This window comes from Phyllobates terribilis, unplaced genomic scaffold, assembly GCF_046119375.1.
Source record: "Phyllobates terribilis strain yellow unplaced genomic scaffold, ASM4611937v1 Scaffold_4__5_contigs__length_816908805, whole genome shotgun sequence".
Taxonomy (NCBI): Eukaryota; Metazoa; Chordata; class Amphibia; order Anura; family Dendrobatidae; genus Phyllobates; species Phyllobates terribilis.
The window spans coordinates 464,252,050-464,270,778 of NW_027362764.1; positions in this window are offsets into that span (position 1 = coordinate 464,252,050).

Consider the following 18,729-nt stretch of genomic DNA (forward strand, 5'->3'; position numbering starts at 1 on the left):
TTTGGGGTCCATTTTTTCTGGCTGCCCTTGTGAAAATTAAAAATTTGAGGCTAAAGTAGCAGTTTTGTGTTAAAAATTTGTTTTTTTATTTTCACCCTTCAACATTATAAAATTCTGTGAAGCCCCTGGGGGTTCAAGGTGCTCACCACACATCTAGATAAGTTCCTTGAGGGGTCTAGTTTCCAAAATGGGGTGACTTGTTGGGGGTTTCCTCTGTTTAGGCACCTCAGGGGCTCTCCAAATGCAACATGGCGTCCGCTATCGATTCCAGTCAAATTTCCATTCCAAAAGTCAAATGGCGCTCCTTACTTTCCGAGCCATGCCGTGCGCCCAAACAGTGGCTTTGCACCACATATGGGGTATCAGCGTGCTCAGGAGAAATTGCACAACACATTTTGGGGTCCATTTTTTCTGGCTGCCCTTGTGAAAATTAAAAATTTGAGGCTAAAGTAGCAGTTTTGTGTTAAAAATTTGTTTTTTTATTTTCACCCTTCAACATTATAAAATTCTGTGAAGCCCCTGGGGGTTCAAGGTGCTCACCACACATCTAGATAAGTTCCTTGAGGGGTCTAGTTTCCAAAATGGGGTGACTTGTTGGGGGTTTCCTCTGTTTAGGCACCTCAGGGGCTCTCCAAATGCAACATGGCGTCCGCTATCGATTCCAGTCAAATTTCCATTCCAAAAGTCAAATGGCGCTCCTTACCTTCCGAGCCATGCCGTGCGCCCAAACAGTGGCTTTGCACCACATATGGGGTATCAGCGTGCTCAGGAGAAATTGCACAACACATTTTGGGGTCCATTTTTTCTGGCTGCCCTTGTGAAAATTAAAAATTTGAGGCTAAAGTAGCAGTTTTGTAAAAAAAAGTTAAATGTTCATTGTTTTCTTCCACATTCCAAAAATTCCTGTGAAGCACCTGAAGGGTTAATAAACTTCTTGAATGTGGTTTTGAGCACCTTGAGGGGTGCAGTTTTTAGAATGGTATCACTTTTGGGTATTTTCTGTCATAAAAGCTCCTCAAAGTCACTTCAAATAAGATGTGGTCCCTAAAAAAATGTTTTTGTAAATTTTGTTGTAAAAATGAGAAATCGCTGGTCAACTTTTAACCCTTATAGCTTCCTAACAGAAAAAAATTTTGGTTCCAAAATTGTGCTGATGTGAAGTAGACATGTGGGAAATGTTATTCATTAACTATTTTGTGTGACATATCTCTCTGATTAAAGGGCATGAAAATTCAAAGTTTGAAAATTGCAAAATTTTCAAAATTTTTGCCAAATTTCCAATTTTTTCACAAATAAACGCAAGTGATATCGAAGAAATTTTACCACTATCATGAAGTACAATATGTCACAAAAAAACAATCTCAGAATCAGGGGGATCCGTTGAAGCGTTCCAGAGTAATTACCTCATAAAGTGACAGTGGTCAGAATTGAAAAAATTGGCCCGGTCACGAAGGCAAAAACAGGCTCTGGCGCGAAGTGGTTAAAATTATAGACTGTTCATGTCTTTGTCAGTGGGCAAACTTATAAAAACAGCAAGGGATCAAATAATTATTTCCTTCACTGTATGTATCTAGTGTTGTTTACATATTAACCATGCAGGGTGCCCAAACTTTTGCATTGGCCCATTTTCCTTTTTGTAATTTTTAAAATGTTAAAGATGAAAAAAAAAAAAAATATATATATATATATATATATATATATATATATATATATATATTTGCCTAAAGTGCAAAAGAAATGTGTCATCTTTAACTTTAGCCCTTTTAGAGATCATTTCATCTTCAACTTGCTTAACTGTTCACAATAATAGTAATTTTTACCAGGGGTGCCCAAACTTTTACATGCCACTGTATCTCCCCCATCCTGGTATATGTCCCCCATCCTGCCGCTGTTCTTACAAAAAACCAAGCAATGTGAACTGAGGTCTAAGATGGTACACATGCAAGAAATAGGGGCATGTTCACACTAGCAAAAAGAAGCAAAACCTACAAAAGACAAAAAATATATCTCATACCCTACCATCATTATATATAAATGTAAAGCAAAGTTGCATATTAAATATAGGGTACTTAGTGAACTATTTTTGATCAAAAAAAGTATTTCCTGTGTACCAATTCCTGGCTTTCCTGACTACGCTACCTACAGGTGCTGCCCCTAGTGGTTGCAATACTATTTCTCCAATCCAGGTCAGTTTCTAACAGAATAACCTTGCACACAATATGTAGTCTGTTGCAACCACCCTGAGACAAGTTGCTGAACTTCAGAATTTTTTGTGCCACATACCAAGAAAAAAATTCTAAGTTGCAAACACAATTGTTGGGTCAGCCAAAAGAAATTATTGAGTTGCAGAGGCAACTTCTGGATTTGCGCAACTCCGGCCCGGAATCAAACGCATGCATGGCAGTGCCCAAAAAGTTCAGTGGGGATCATCATAATTACCGTGGATTCCTTAATCAAGGTCATATTTATTTCCAGATGCAACCTTCTCCGTTTACCAGGAAAAAGGTTCTGTTCATCATTAATCTCCTAACTGATGACGACACTCTTGCATGGGCCTCACCTTATGTGGAAAAGAATTGTGACCTCCTAAACTACTTAGTTTCCTTCATCACAGCTATGGATCAAGTGTTTGATGACCCGAATCGTTGTGCTACGGCTGAAACAAAGTTTCATAATTTACGTCAAGGGCGACGCTCTATTGCTTAATACACCTCAGAATTCCGCCACTGGGTGGCAGACACCACATGGAATATAGCTGCCCAGAGGAATCAATTTCAAAGAGTATTATCAGAGCTAATAAAGTATGAACTTGCAAGGGTATAGACCCCTGATAATTTAGAGGACTTTATTCAGTTGTGCATCTGAATTGATCAGAGATTCACTGAACGAAGAAACGAAAGACTGCGAGTATTTTGAAACAACCCTTAGGGTATGTGCACACGATGCAGAAATGAAGCAGAAAATTTCTGCATCATTTCTGCATCTCCCTGGCAGAAAAAACGCATGCAGATTGTGCATGCGTTTTTCCTGCAGAATACATGCGGATCCACATGCAGATTCACATGCGTTTCCGCATGCAGATTGACAAGCGCTTTCCAGGCGATTTTAGCATCACTTGGAAAGTGCTTGACAACTAGGTCACACTATATAAATCCATGCAAACAGCATGGATTTATATAGTGTGACCCGAGAGAGTGTATATACTTACCTCCGATGGCCCGCGCTGTCCTGCTCAATCTGTTCTCCCTCACCGGCAACTTTGAATTGAAAGACCTGCCGACGTCAGCGTCACGTGACCCGTCACATGACTCTGACGTCACCGCAGGTCCTACAACTCACTGTAGTGCCGGGAACCAAGCGGGAGCGCTGCGCGGGCCGCCAGAAGGTAAGAATACATTTATTTTTTATTTTATTCTTCTTTTACAGCTTTTTTAATGGTACCTGGGTGTAGATGAGACTCTCCTCTCCTCCACACCCGGGTACCATCCGCACATTAGAACGCACCAATTACGCAAGTACAGATGCAGTCTTGCGGAATTGGCGCGTTCTAATGCAAGTCAATGGCGGCGAAATCGCCGCGTTTCCGCAAAATTAATTGACATGCTGCGGATTTTTGACCGCAGCGTTAACGCTGCGGAAAAATCCGCATCATGGGCACAGCACATGCGGATTTCCATTGGGGAACATTGCTTCCCTTCTACCATGCGTTTTTCATGCGTTTCCGCGGCGTTTACGCAACTGCAAAAACGCCGCGGAAACGCATGAAATACGCATCGTGTGAACACAGCCTAACTATTCCTTTACTCAATCAGCATTAAAAAATCATCAGGAAATGAAAAGTGTGCCTGAACCTATGCAAATTGATGTCATCCGAAGACCTCTCTCTACAGTAGAGAAGGAGAGGCGATGTACAGAAAATGTATGCCTCTATTGTGGGGGCTCTGGAAATTTTGCCATTAACTGTCCTAATAAAAGGACTATAGCCTTCACCAATGCCAAAATGGCACGCAACTTAGACCTTTCTGAACAGCTAGATCCGATTATGCAGACCATCTCATCTATAATGCAGGATATAAGCAAAAAGCAATAACCATCATCTCATTTTGTCGTTCCCATACAGGTCATAATCGGGAGCCAAAAAATACAATGTTCTGCTATGTTAGATTCTGGAGCAGAAGAGAATTTCATGGACTTTAAATTCACACTTGATAATAACATTACAAGTAGGACTAAATCCAAGCCATGGATATGGAAACTGTGGATGGATCACCTTTATCTTCTGGACCTGTTACTCACGAGACAATTGATCTTGAAATCTGCATTGAACCAAATCATCATGAAGCTGTTAGTTTTCATCTTATTTCCTCTCCAAAATTTCCAGTTATTCTAGGAATCCTCTGGTTCTCAACCCATAAGCCTTCTATAAACTGGGCATCAAGGACCATTACCTTTCCCTCTGAGTACTATAAAAACAATTGCCATGCTAATTGACCTGTTATTAAACAAATTCAAGTATCTGAGATGTGGCGCCCCTGACGGTTCAGTCGCCACAGAGGTACAGCACCTCACCCGGAGGTGTGGTGTCTCCTTCTCTCAGGTAAGGAGGGAGTGCTGCCCGGAACCCCAACACCTGCATCCAACACTACACTGCTCCAGGCCGGCTGGAAGGGCAAGACGCAATGTATGTTTCCTGCTGAGCCCTGACTCTGGCAGTAGTGGGGGGAACCCAGAGGTAGAGGGAACCAGTAGTGGGTGTGGGTGGAGGAAGTAGTTTAAGGGAGAACTTTGGTAGGAGTATATATAGGGAAGCCATCTTAGGGTGGCAGGTCGAGTAGAGGAGAGCAGTTCAGAAGAACAGCTCAGGACAGTTCAGAAGAACAGTCCGGGAGCAGAGTCTCACTAGGAGCTCTGCTCCACAACCAGGGGCCTAGTGACAGAGGCCCAGGAGGGGAGCAGGGAGTAGGCTCCGTTCTAAGAAGGGATCCTAGGGGGTACGGCGAGTGCAGGAAGGCACCCGTACGGCCCGAATCTGTCAGACGACAGAGGGATCGTAAGCCGTATTCTAATCCCCGTGGGGGGCAAGCAGGTCTGTGAACTCCGACGTACAGGAGGGACTTCAGAGCACCCGAGCAGGATTGAGAGTGGGCAGCGCAGGGCAGGAGGGAGAAAGACCCAGTGTGAAGACGGTCTGGCTAGGAACACGGAAAAGTGGGGTTCTGTCAGGTACTCCTAATCTGCCTGAGGAAGAGCTGAACCCCTGCCTGGTGAACGCAGCAAAACGAGGGAGGTTGTAAGCTGACAGTGCACCCTGAGGAACTAAAGAACTGTGAGTAAAGACTCGGATGACTGCACCGCACCGCCTCTGTCCATTATTTCGTCTGCGCCATCTTTCCCCCTGCACTACACCGCCCAGCGCAGCCACCATCTACCTACACTGCCCTGGAGCTTGCTCTACCTGTGGAGAGCCACACCATCCCTCCTGCCGTAACACCAGCTCCAGAGGACTGCTCCGCAGCGGCGGCTCTCTTTAGCCGCATTCCACAGGTGGCGTCACGAACTTTCCAAATCCCCTATAAATATTCCCCCTTTTCACTGACCGCCCTGGGTCACGGACCGGGCCAGCCACAGTGATATTCCCCCAGCAACCAGAGGCGCGGCTGCAGACTACCCCACGGCCCAGGGGGCGCGTCAGAGATTTCTCATCAGAATTATAATAAACTACAACCTCAGTACCAGCAGTTCAGTGAGGTCTGCAGTAAGAAGAAAGCTGATCAACTGCCTCCTCATCGTTCTTATTACTGTCCCATTGAATTGCTTTCTGGAGCATCCATTCCATTTGGGTGCATTTATAATCTCTCTGAACCAGGACTGAAGGTACTAAAAGAATACATAGATGAAAACTTAGAGAAAGACTTCATTCAACCTTCTCCTTCGCCAGCAGGATCACCCTTGTTTTTTGTAGAAAAAAAAAGGACTCCACCCTACGGCCATGTATTGATTACAAAGAAATAAATAAGATTACCATTAAAAATCGCAACCCACTCCCCTTAATTCCTGAGTTGCTGGAGAGACTACGTTCTGTCAAGATTTTCACCAAACTAAGAGAGGCTTATAATCTCATATGAATTTGCCAGGAAGATGAGTGGAAAACTGCCTTTAGAACTAGATATGGACATTTTGAATACCTGGTTATGCCTTTCAGCCTTAGAAACACCTCTGCCACCTTTCAGCACTTCATTAATGATGTTTTTCGAGATTTTTTTGGATGGATTTGTTGTTGTTTATATCGATGATATTTTCAGATACCTTGGAGGAGCATCGCAAGCATGCCCAGTTAGTCCTGGAATGTCTACAAGAGAATCATCTCTATATCAAACTCAAAAAATGTGAATTTGAACAAACCAGGACTCAATTTCTGGGCTATATCATCTTCCCAGAAGGTCTGAGAATGGATTCTAGTAAAATCAGAGTGGTAGTTGACTGGCCTACCCCAAGAAATTTCTATAGAAAATTCATTAAAAACTTTTCAAAAATCATTTTGCCAATTACTTCACTCACAAAGGAAACCAAAGTGTTTTCTGGTCTCCAGAGGCACAAGGGGCGTTTGACAAACCAAAGACTCTTTTCACTTCTGCACCATTATTAGTCCATCCAAATCCTGAACTGCCGTTTGTTGTAGAAGTAGACGCCTCAGATTCTGTGGTGGGAGCCATTTTGTCACAGCGTGTTGAAGACAAGATGCAGCTTCATCCATGTGCATTCCTTTCTCATACCATGTCATCTGCAGAAAAGAACTATGACATTGGAAATAAAGAACTTTTAGCTATTAAAGTAATTTTCTCCGAATGGAGACATCTTTTGGAAGGGGCTAATCATCCGGTAACTCTCCTTACTGACCACAAAAATGTAGAATTCATACATACAGCTAAGAGGTTGTCTGCAAGACCAGCACACTGGGCCTTTATTTTTCTCCAGGTTTAATTTTGTAATTTTTTCGGCCTGGTTCAAGAAACGGCGAGGCTGACACACTGTCCAGGATACCTACTGAACCTCAGGAGAGGTCTAACATTGACTATACCATTCTTTGTCCAAAAATTTTTCAGGAATACTGGACACTAAAGAATTTTTTACCAAAATTAAAGATGGATACCAAACTGACTTTTTTCTTAACCATCCTTCCAAAGATGTTGATCTTTCTTTTAAGGAGGGGTTTTGGATGCAGAAGCACCAAGTATATGTCCCTGAATCTGCTCGACTTGGAGTCCTCAAACTTGTCCATGGTTCCAAACTTGTAGGACACCCTGAAGTCATGAAAACTGATGAACTAATGCTCCGTTCTTTTTGGTGGCCTAATTGTAGGAGGGATGTGAAAAAATATGTTTCTTCCTGTTTAACATGTGTACGGAATAAGATGCCACAATCTCCTCCTTTAGGATTCCTTCAACCTCTTCTAGTTCCATCCAGGCCTTGGGGATCAATCTCAATGGATTTTATTGTGGACCTACCTCCATCTAAAGAACTGACTGTTATCTTTGTTGTGGTGGATCGGCTCACAAAGATGGCCCATTTTATTCCAACTAAAAAGATTCCTATCGCTGAACAAACTGCAGAATTAATGGTCAGAGAGATATTTAGGCAAAAATGGAATTCCTGTCAATGTAATTTCTGATAGAGGTGTTCAGTTTACATCTAAATTTTGGAAAAGCTTCTGTACAGCTTTAGGAATTACTGTCAATTTGTCTACTGCTTTCCATCCGCAATCCAGTGGCCAGACTGAAGGAACTAACCAAGCTCTCTAAACATATCTGCGCTGTTTTATTTCTTACCTGCAGGATGACTGGGTGGACTATTTACCAACAGCAGAATTTCCTACGACAACTCCAAACACAGTTCTACATCCCAAAGTCTATTTTTTGCTAATTATCGCTTACATCCAGTATTTATTCCTAATCTTCCATGTTCTTCGGTTCCTGCTGTTTCTGACAGACTGACAAAGTTGCAGGAAGCTCAGAAAGAATTGAGCTGTTACAAAAGACCCAAGAAGATAATAAAAAAAACCAGCAGATAAACATTGCAAAGCCCCTCCTTCCCTTCAGGTCGCTGACAATGTTTGGCTAAAAACCTGAAAACAAACATACCGTTGTCAAAATTGGGTCAAAAATTCATAGGACCTTTTCAAATTTCTGCCAAATTCACCAAGTTGCCTACCGTTTGAACCTTCCTAACAGCATGAAAATTCACCCTGTGTTTCATGCATCCTTGCTGAAACCTTTCAGTGAGAATCCATTCCCAGGAAGAATTCAGCCACCTCCTCCACCAGAAATAGTCCGTGGTGAAGAAGGGTACATCGTGGAAAAAATTCTGTACTCTAGAAAATTCAGAGGAAGATTACAGTATTTAGTGCAATGGAAGGGTTATGGACCAGAAGATAATTCATGGGAACAGGAGTGCAATGTCCATGTGACACGCCCCCTGGGCCTGTGTTGTGCAGGGGAACCCGGAACCGGGCCTGTTGTAGAATGCTGGGGGTTGTAGTCTCCGTGTGGCGGTGACCCGGTCCGTGCCCAGGGTGGTTAAACCAGTGGCAGTCTTAATGTATAGCAAATGTCCGACTACACCACCCGTGGATTGCGGTCAGTGGGGACCGCCGCTGCTCTGCCGACCGCTGAGGCTGATGTTGTTTGCGCAGTCGAGTATGGGATAACTCCCCACGGGAGAAGTATTGCCTCAGGGCAGCTAATGTGAGAGATGATGGGAGTGATGGTGTGAGGGTCCCAGTGCTAATGGTGCTGGTGCGGCAAGGAATCACAGAGACGTGAGGTGCAGTTCAGGGTCTTTACTGATGGTACAAGGCAGACCCTCCTGGGAGTACTGGCTAGTATAAGGGGCCTGGTCAGTCTGCGAGCAAGCAGGAGTTCCCCTGGCCAGGTGGAGTTGTAGGCTTCCCCGTTTATCTGCACTCTTCCTGGCTACCTTGCTGTCAGCGGTTACAAGTAGCCCACGTCCCTGAGTATACCGTGTGGTGCTCACCCGTATGGCTGGTGACTTGGGGCCTTCTGTTAGCCTCCGCTCCTGGATGGCGGCGCTGGTCCCTTCTTTGTGACTGAGCCTCCGGGCTTCTATGGCCAGAGGACCTGGAATCCCCTGCCGGCTGGTTTCTGCTGCTGGGTATATATCAGTCCCCACAGCCTCGGACTCCTGTGTCCGGTTTTAGTAACTTCAGCCAGGGAGAGCTATATCTCTGCTCACAGCCCCTGGCCTTCAGCTGCTGCTCCTACAGAGCTCCTGTTCTCACTTTCCCTCTCCAGGCTCTGACTGCTCTGCTTGTTCTGCAGGCTCTGTCTCCGTCTGCTCTAATCCCGCCCCAGACCCAGTTTATAAGGGCAGATTCCTCCCATCCCAGGTCTGGGTGGGCTGTGTTGCATGCTTAGGGCTCCTGACCAGAGAAACCTCCCACTTGTTCTCAGACATAATATCTCTATTACTGTGGCAACCAGACCCCTGGGGTGTCACATTCCCCCCTAGTAAATTTTAGTACTCCGGGACTAAACACATTTTTAAAACATAATAACAGGGTATAAACAATAATACGATAACATATTTACAAGAAGCTTTAGTTCTTTAAAGGTCACGGCGTGTCCGCAACCGGGTGTCCATATCACCCAAGGTGAAGCTTTAAGCGAAGTAGGGGACCTGTCCAAAGCAAACCCCTTGCGTTGTCCTTGGGCGTGGCTGCAAGGGTAGACTAACTACTTTGGGCCGCAAGGAGGCCACGCCAGACAGGTTTTCTCTTCCGCGGCCGTCTTCGCAAGAGGCACCAAGGTGCAACTATCTACAAAACTGTTCCGGTTATCCAGCATCCATAACCTGTTAGTCCATAAAAATCTGCAGGGTAACTGAGAAACATAATTAATAACAGGCAACAAACATAAACCATAAACAGTTAACAGATAAATTCACAGTGCATTAGTTTAGATTCTCCAGCGAGCAGGCATCTGACCTCTAGTGACTCTAGTGGACCTACGGAGCTCACTAACTGGTTCTGCACTACAGGGTGTAGGAGGTGTTATGGGTAAGCTGGGCAGCTGTCTGTGCACTCTTTGGCTCACTAGGGGCACGGCAGGCTCACTACTAGCAGAGGGTTGATCCTCCTGTACTGCTGGTGTGGACTCTTCTGCCTCTTGGGCCGGCTGCTCTTCCAGCTCTACCGGTTCCTCTGTAGGCACTTGCGGGGCTGGCTGGAGAAAGGTGAGGATGGGTACCACGACAGCGCCGTTTACTTGTGTCCAAGACCGGGGGAAGTCTCCGAGTACGATACTGATCATTTCTTCCCTTTCCTCTGCGGGTTGAGGGTTTCCTTGATCTTCTTCAGGGCTTTGCAGCTGCTCGGGACACTTCTTCAGGTGGTCTCTGGAGACAATGGCTGTGGTTTCTCCTCCATCCTTACTGATTACGCAGATTTTTGGGTTCTCATGGCTTGAAGGCAGTATGGTGTACGGGTCCTTCTCCCACTGGTCGTCCAACTTGTGGAGCCGCCTCTTCCTCTTCAAGACCTGCTCTCCAGGTACCAGGGGAACAGCGGGAGCATACTGGTTATAAGCCTTCTCTTGCTTTTCTCTAGCTTGAGACAGACTTCGCTCGACGCTCTCCTGTACCTTCCGATACAACTGCTGCCGTTCTGTATCCCAGTCCGCCTCTGGTGAGGTGTCCTCAGGCGTCAGGACTCCCATATCCAGGTCAATAGGCAGCTTACCAGGTCTTGCTCTCATTAGGTAAGCCGGGGTACAGTTGGTGGAACCTACAGGGATGTGGTTATACAGGTCCACCAGATCGGGCAGTTTCTCAGGCGACAGACTGCGTTCTTCCAGGGGCAATGTTTTTAGCAGATCTATCACCACCTGGTTCATCTTCTCGCAGAGTCCATTGGTTTGAGGGTGATAGGGCGTTGTTCTTATCTTCTTGCAGCCATACAGGTTGCAGAACTCCTGGAAGACCTCCGCTTCGAAGGCTGGTCCTTGGTCTGTCAACACTTGGTCCGGGTACCCGTGTGGACGGCAGAAGTGCTGCTGGAAGGCTCTAGCTGCTGTTTGAGCCGTTAAGTCCTTGACCGGGACCACCACCAGGAACCGGGAGTAATGATCTACGATTGTGAGGGCGTAGACATACCCAGATCTGCTTGGAGCCAGTTTCACATGGTCCAGGGCTACCAGTTCCAGTGGCTGTCTGGTGATGATGGGCTGCAGGGGAGTCTTCTGGCTGGCTCGGTCTTTTCTTCTCAGGTGGCACGGGCCACAGTCTCTGCACCACCTCTCGATGGCTCCTCTCATGCCTACCCAGTAGAACCGTTCACGCAACAAGAACTCCAGCTTCTTCCATCCGAAATGCCCTGCTCCGTTGTGGTATGCCTCCAGAACCATAGCCGCGTCTCGTCTTGGGACCACTACCTGCCAGGTCAACTCATGTGTTCGAGAGTTAACCATTCTCCGGCACAGCTTCTCCCTGTAGAGGAACAGCTTACTTTTCTCCTTCCACAGTTGCTTGGTCTCCTCCGGAGCATCTGGGTCAAGACGGGCATCGGCCTGGGTCAGCATTTCCTTCACCAAATGGACTGCAGGATCACTGTCTTGCGTCTCCGCCCAGTTGTAGTGGGGCAAGGGATTGAACGTCACGGAGCGCCTGTCCTTCACACGGTGGGAATACAGGGTAATCCCATGACGGTGGAACGCAGGGAGCTCAACTTCTTCCAGATCTTCTGGATCTTCCCCTACGTCCAGTAAGTTCGGCATTCTAGACAGGGCATCCGCATTGGCATTTGAGCGTCCTGCCCGGTATTTGATGGTGAATTGAAAGTTGGACAGGCGGGCCATCCATCTCTGTTCCAGGGCACCGAGCCTTGCAGTGTCCAGGTGTGTCAACGGGTTGTTATCCGTGTACACGGTGAATTTGGAGGAGGCAAGGTAATGCTTGAAACGTTCGGTCACTGCCCACACTACTGCCAGGAACTCCAGCTTGAATGAGCTATAATTCTCAGGGTTCCTCTCCGTGGGCCGTAGCTTTCGGCTGGCGTAAGCGATTACCCGTTCTTTCCCTTGCTGGATCTGGGACAGTACGGCTCCTAGCCCGATGTTGCTTGCGTCCGTGTGGAGGATAAAGGGCTGGCTGTAGTCTGGATATGCCAGGATTTCATCCCCCGTGAGGGCCATCTTCAGCTGGCAGAAGGACTCCTCTTCCAGCTTTTCCCACCTAAAGGGCGGCTTCTGGTTTTTGGCTTTCCGTGATTGACCTATCAGGAGGTCCTGCATAGGGGCTGCCATTTTGGTGAAACTGGGAATGAATCTTCGGTAGTAGTCTACCAACCCGAGGAACTGCCACACTTCCTTTATGCTGGAGGGTCTTGGCCAGTCCTTAATCACGGTGATCTTATCAGGGTCAGGAGCCACTCCGTCAGCACTCACCACGTGTCCCAGGTATTGCACCTTTGGTTTCAGGAGGTGACACTTGGAGGGTTTCACCTTTAGGCCGTAGTTTGCCAGAGCTTCGAACACTTCTGCCAGGTGTTTCAGGTGGTCCTCGTAGGTCTTGGAATAGACGATGACATCGTCCAGGTATAACAGGACAGTCTCGAAGTTCCGGTGTCCCAGACAGCATTCCATCAACCGTTGGAAGGTTCCTGGTGCGTTGCAGAGCCCGAACGGCATACAGTTAAATTCGCTGAGACCCATCGGGGTGGTGAATGCGGTCTTCTCCCGGTCCGCCTCTGCTACAGGAACCTGCCAGTACCCGCTAGGGAGATCCAAAGTAGAGAAGAAGTTAGCAGATTTTAATGCAGCTAAGGACTCTTCTATCCTTGGTAACGGGTACGCATCTTTGTGTGTGATACGGTTGACCTTCCTGTAGTCTACACACATTCTCATGGTGTTGTCTTTCTTTTTCACTAAGACTAGTGGAGCTGCCCAGGGGCTACAGCTGTCCCTGATTACCCCAGCCTCCTTCATGTCTCTAAGCATCCCCTTGGCGTGTTGGTAGTGTGCCGGGGGTACGGGTCGGTATCTCTCCTTTATGGGAGGATGGTCTCCCGTGGGGATGTGGTGTTCTACCCCCTTTACTCGCCCGAAGTCTAGCGGGTGTTTACTAAACACTCTCTCGTACTCTCGAACCACCCGATAGACTCCCTGTTTCTGGTGTGAGGGAGTGGAGTCAGTACCCAAATGCAGTTGCTGACACCAGTCCTCCATTGGTTTCTTAGAGCCGTTACCTTCCTCTGGTTGAGATGGAGGCAAGGGTTCCACGGCCTGTACAGAGTTCTGGTTGATGGTGAACAATTTGGCTAGCGTGGCATACCGGGGCAGGTGTACTTCTCTCTCCCCGATATTTATGATGCGAACGGGCACCCTCCCATGGCGTACATCGACCACCCCCCGTGCTGTCAAAATGGTGGGCCTACTGTCTGAGTAGACGGGTTCTACCATTGCTTGGTAGTCTCTACCTCTTAAACCAATAGCTGCCCGGCACCAAATCATCATCTCACTTTTTGGGGGCATGGCAATAGGGAACGGGTCACACATTCTCACGCTACCTATCTCACCACCAGATAGTTCCACCTGTTGCTGCTTCATCAGTGCCTGGATCTCTTTTTGGAGCACACGCTGCTGGCCGGAACTGGCGTTCTTGGCAACCTGCTGTAAAATGAGAATCACCTCTGCAAGACAATTTTCAATCACATTAGTTCCCAAGGTTATTCTAGGGTGACTCTCATGACGGTCTATGTCCATTATAATCAGTCCTTGTGCCGCCAGTTCGACTTTACCGATCTTAATGGTCACCTCTTTGAATCCCACCTGCGGCACGGGCTGACCATTGCTGGCGATGATACTCAGGTCGTCATCTGGGTAGCGGGTTATGTCCGAGTCATTCCAGTACTGTTTAAAGAGCACGTACGGGACGGTGGTCACCTGTGACCCAGTGTCTAGTAGGGCACTCATAGGAATGCCATCCAGTACCACAGGCAAGATTGGACGTCCCCCTACGTATTTATCACGCCAGTTTGATGGGCCTGATGGTCTTATGCCTGGGGGTTGGCCCTCTACCCCAGGTTGTGCCCGTTTAAATGACAGTACCTTGCCACATGTCCGGGTTGATTGCAGCGGCGGCAGATGGGTCGTCCGTCCTCGTTGTATCTGTCGCTGGGTCTTCCTCTGGCCGGTGGGGTCCTCCTCAGTCGGCGCCACGGGACGTCCTCCGGTCCGGATGCCAGCTGTATCTTTCCTGGAGAAGAGACCTGTAAAGACTGCACAGTTCTGGTTAGCGCGGCAACGCTCTTAGTCAGCTCTTGGACCTGATGGTGCAGGTCTGTTGCCGGGTCACTGTTTAAAGCCTGCGCATCAGCTCCCACAGGCCCTGCAGACAAGGGCGCCATCTCCTGGTAGTAAGTGATAGCAGGGCGCCTGTGGGTCACAGCGCCACCTGGTGCCGGTTCTCGGAGCACCCGGATGGCTCTGTCCTTGAACTGTGCAAAGTCCAGGTCAGGGTCCTGTAAGGCCATTGCCCGCAACTGGGTTCGGTGGGCATTGCACAGTAGACCCTCAATAAATTGTTCAGTCAACAGCTTATCTTCATTTCCCACGCTGTCAGGGTCTGCCTGCTTAATGGCTCTCAGGGCCTCTTGTAGGTTTAGAGCATAGTCTCTTATACTCTCATGTGCCCGCTGTTTACACCCGTAAAATCTGAGCTTTATTTCGGCTGAGGTGCGGGTATCAAATGTGTCTTTCAGCCGGGCTAGTATTTCTCTGACAGTCCTCTTCCTCCCAGGTGGCCAGGACTTTACCTCCCTTTGGGCTGCCCCGATTAATTGGGCCACCAGGATGCTCACTTTTTGCTCTTCTGTGAGGGGGTACACCTGGAAGAGGCTATCCAGTCTTTCTCTAAAGTCATTTAGAGTATGTGACTCCCCTGAGTACTGGGGTAGCCAGGTTGCCCCCGAGATATAGGGCATGGTGAATGGCATGACTGCTGCAGCGGTTGCGCTGGCGGTAGCTGTGGCAGTGGAGCTCCCCTCGGTATCCGGCATCCTCCTCCCCCCTAGTGGACCGTGGCCTACCTTGCGATGCTCTTCTTCCGTAGGCCGCGGCTCCGCAGTCGATCGTCGGGGTTGAGGACCTGGCGTCGCGCTCCGATGACGTCAGCGTCGCTCTTCCTCCCTTCCAGGACCTTGCGCAACGTCAGAGCGTGGGGCGGAGCTTCGGATCTCGCGCGCTTTCGGCGTCCACGCCTCTCTTCTTCCCGTGCGGCGTCCCGAAGATGGTGTCCGAAGGCGGGAAGCAGCTGCGGATGGCGGGAAGAAGGCAGAAGACGGCGGGAAACGGTCCAAGATGGCGTCTGATGGCGGGATTCGGCTCCGGACGGCGGGAAACTTCACCACAGGTAAGTATAAAAGTCTCTTTTTCAGGCACGCAGTACCTGGTGGTTGCGGGCACGAAATCCTGCCGACTACGCCAAAGTTGACGCGCCCCCTGGGCCTGTGTTGTGCAGGGGAACCCGGAACCGGGCCTGTTGTAGAATGCTGGGGGTTGTAGTCTCCGTGTGGCGGTGACCCGGTCCGTGCCCAGGGTGGTCAAACCAGTGGCAGTCTTAATGTATAGCAAATGTCCGACTACGCCACCCGTGGATTGCGGTCAGTGGGGACCGCCGCTGCGCTGCCGACCGCTGAGGCTGATGTTGTTTGCGCAGCCGAGTATGGGATAACTCCCCACGGGAGAAGTATTGCCTCAGGGCAGCTAATGTGAGAGATGATGGGAGTGATGGTGTGAGGGTCCCAGTGCTAATGGTGCTGGTGCGGCAAGGAATCACAGAGACGTGAGGTGCAGTTCAGGGTCTTTACTGATGGTACAAGGCAGACCCTCCCGGGAGTACTGGCTAGTATAAGGGGCCTGGTCAGTCTGCGAGCAAGCAGGAGTTCCCCTGGCCAGGTGGAGTTGTAGGCCTCCCCGTTTATCTGCACTCTTCCTGGCTACCTTGCTGTCAGCGGTTACAAGTAGCCCACGTCCCTGAGTATACCGTGTGGTGCTCACCGGTATGGCTGGTGACTTGGGGCCTTCTGTTAGCCTCCGCTCCTGGATGGCGGCGCTGGTCCCTTCTTTGTGACTGAGCCTCCGGGCTTCTATGGCCAGAGGACCTGGAATCCCCTGCCAGCTGGTTTCTGCTGCTGGGTATATATCAGTCCCCACAGCCTCGGACTCCTGTGTCCGGTTTTAGTAACTTCAGCCAGGGCGAGCTATATCTCTGCTCACAGCCCCTGGCCTTCAGCTGCTGCTCCTACAGAACTCCTGTTCTCACTTTCCCTCTCCAGGCTCTGACTGCTCTGCTTGTTCTGCAGGCTCTGTCTCCGTCTGCTCTAATCCCGCCCCAGACCCAGTTTATAAGGGCAGATTCCTCCCCTCCCAGGTCTGGGTGGGCTGTGTTGCATGCTTAGGGCTCCTGACCAGAGAAACCTCCCACTTGCTCTCAGACATAATATCTCTATTACTGTGGCAACTAGACCCCTGGGGTGTCACACATGCACCCAAGCTTAAAAGAGATTTTCATCAAAGACATCCAGATAGGCCAGCGCCTGAGATGTCCAGAGGCCATCTTGGAAGGAGGGGACTACTGTCAGGACTCAAACCCAGTAGCTCTTGTACACCAGACGGCAGCTCTTTCCTCTGAGATATTCTGCTCACTGGACAGTTTCTGGCTAAACTAGATTCTAGTACCTCTATTGTTCCTGAGCGGCTCCACCCTGTGTTGCTCCTGATTGGCTTAATCCTGCGAGTTCCTGATTGCACATCCTATTTAAACCTGGGCTGGCGCCTCCTCGTTGTGAGATTATTGAGCTCCCAGCCTCTAGTCAAGCGTTCCCTTCACCTGCTGCTTCATACCAAGATTATACTGCTTGCCTGTGTATTGATTCCTGGATTCCCCTGACTACGCTACCTGCTAAACCCTTCAAGATTATACTGCTTTCCTGAGCACGGATTCCTGGCTTCCCTGACTACGCTACCTGCTAAACCCTTCAAGATTATACTGCTTTCCTGTGTACCGATTCTTGACTACGCTACTTACCGGTGCTGCCCCTAGGGGTTGCAATACCACTACTCCAATACAGGTCAGTTCCAAACACAGACCATAGTCCTCCATATAGTATAATGCACCTCTATATTAGTATAATACACAGCCCATAGTCATCCATGTAGTATGGCCTCTGTGTACTCACTGATTTAAAAAACTAAATAAATACTCACCTCTCATCCACTCCCATGGCGTCCTCTTCTGAAGCCGACAGCTGACTTAAGCATGCAAGCGACCCGACGGGTCTCTGCGCAACAATACACTTCAGCAGATGCACATCCAGTTGAAGTATTTGCTGGCGTCGGAAAAAAAGTATGTGATAATGATATGATGATAAAATACATACATAATAAATAAATTCACATAGGATATATATATAGGATATATATATATATATATATATATATATATATATATATATATATGTATATAAATATATATATACAATGGGGGAAAAAAGTATTTAGTCAGCCACCAATTGTGCAAGTTCTCCCACTTAAAAAGATGAGAGAGGCCTATAATTGACATCATAGGTAGACCTCAACTAATGAGAAAACAAATCCTGAAATCACATTGTCTGATTTGGAAAGAAATTTTTTTCAAATTTTGGTGGAAAATAAGTATTTGGTCACCTACAAAAGTTCATCTCAATACTTTGTTATATATCCTTTGTTGTCAATGACAGAGGTCAAACGTTTTCTGTAAGTCTTCACAAGGTTGGCACACACTGTTGCTGGTATGTTGGCCCATTCCTCCATGCAGATCTCCTCTAGAGCAGTGATGTTTTGGGGCTGTCTCTGGGCAACACAAACTTTCAACTCCCTCCATAGGTTTTCTATAGGGTTTAGATCTGGAGACTGGCTAGGCCACTCCAGGACCTTGAAATGCTTCTTACGAAGCCACTACTTCGTTGCCCTGGTGGTGTGCTTGGGATCATTGTCATGCTGAAAGACCCAGCCACATTTCATCTTCAATACCCTTGCTGATGGAAGGAGGTTTGCACTCAAAATCTCATGATACATGGCCCCATTCATTCTTTCATGTACACGGATAAGTCGTCCTGGTCCCTTGGCAGAGAAACAGCCCCAAAGAATGATGTTGCCACCCCCAGGCTTCACAGTAGGTATGGTGTTCTTTGGATGCAACTTAGCATTCTTTCTTCTCCAAACACGCCGAGTTGTGTTTCTACCAAACAGTTCTACTTTGGCTTCATCTGACCTTATGACATTCTCCCAATACTCTTCTGGATCATCCAAATTCTCTCTAGCAAACTTCAGACAGGCCCGGACATGTAATGGATTAAGCCGGGGAAACACGTCTGGCACTGCAGGATCTGAGTCCCTGGCAGCGTAGTGTGTTACTGATGGTAGCCTGTGTAACGTTGGTCCCAGCTCTCTGCAGGTCATTCACTAGGTCCGCCCATGTGGTTCTGGGATTTTTGCTCACCGTTCTTGAGATCATTTTGACCCCACGGGGTGAGATCTTGTGTGGAGCCCCAGATTGAGGGAGATTATCAGTGGTCTTTTATGTCTTCCATTTTCTAATTATTGCTCCCACACTTGATTTCTTCACACCAAGCTGCTTGCCCATTGCAGATTCAGTCTTCCCAGCCTGGTGCAGGGCTAC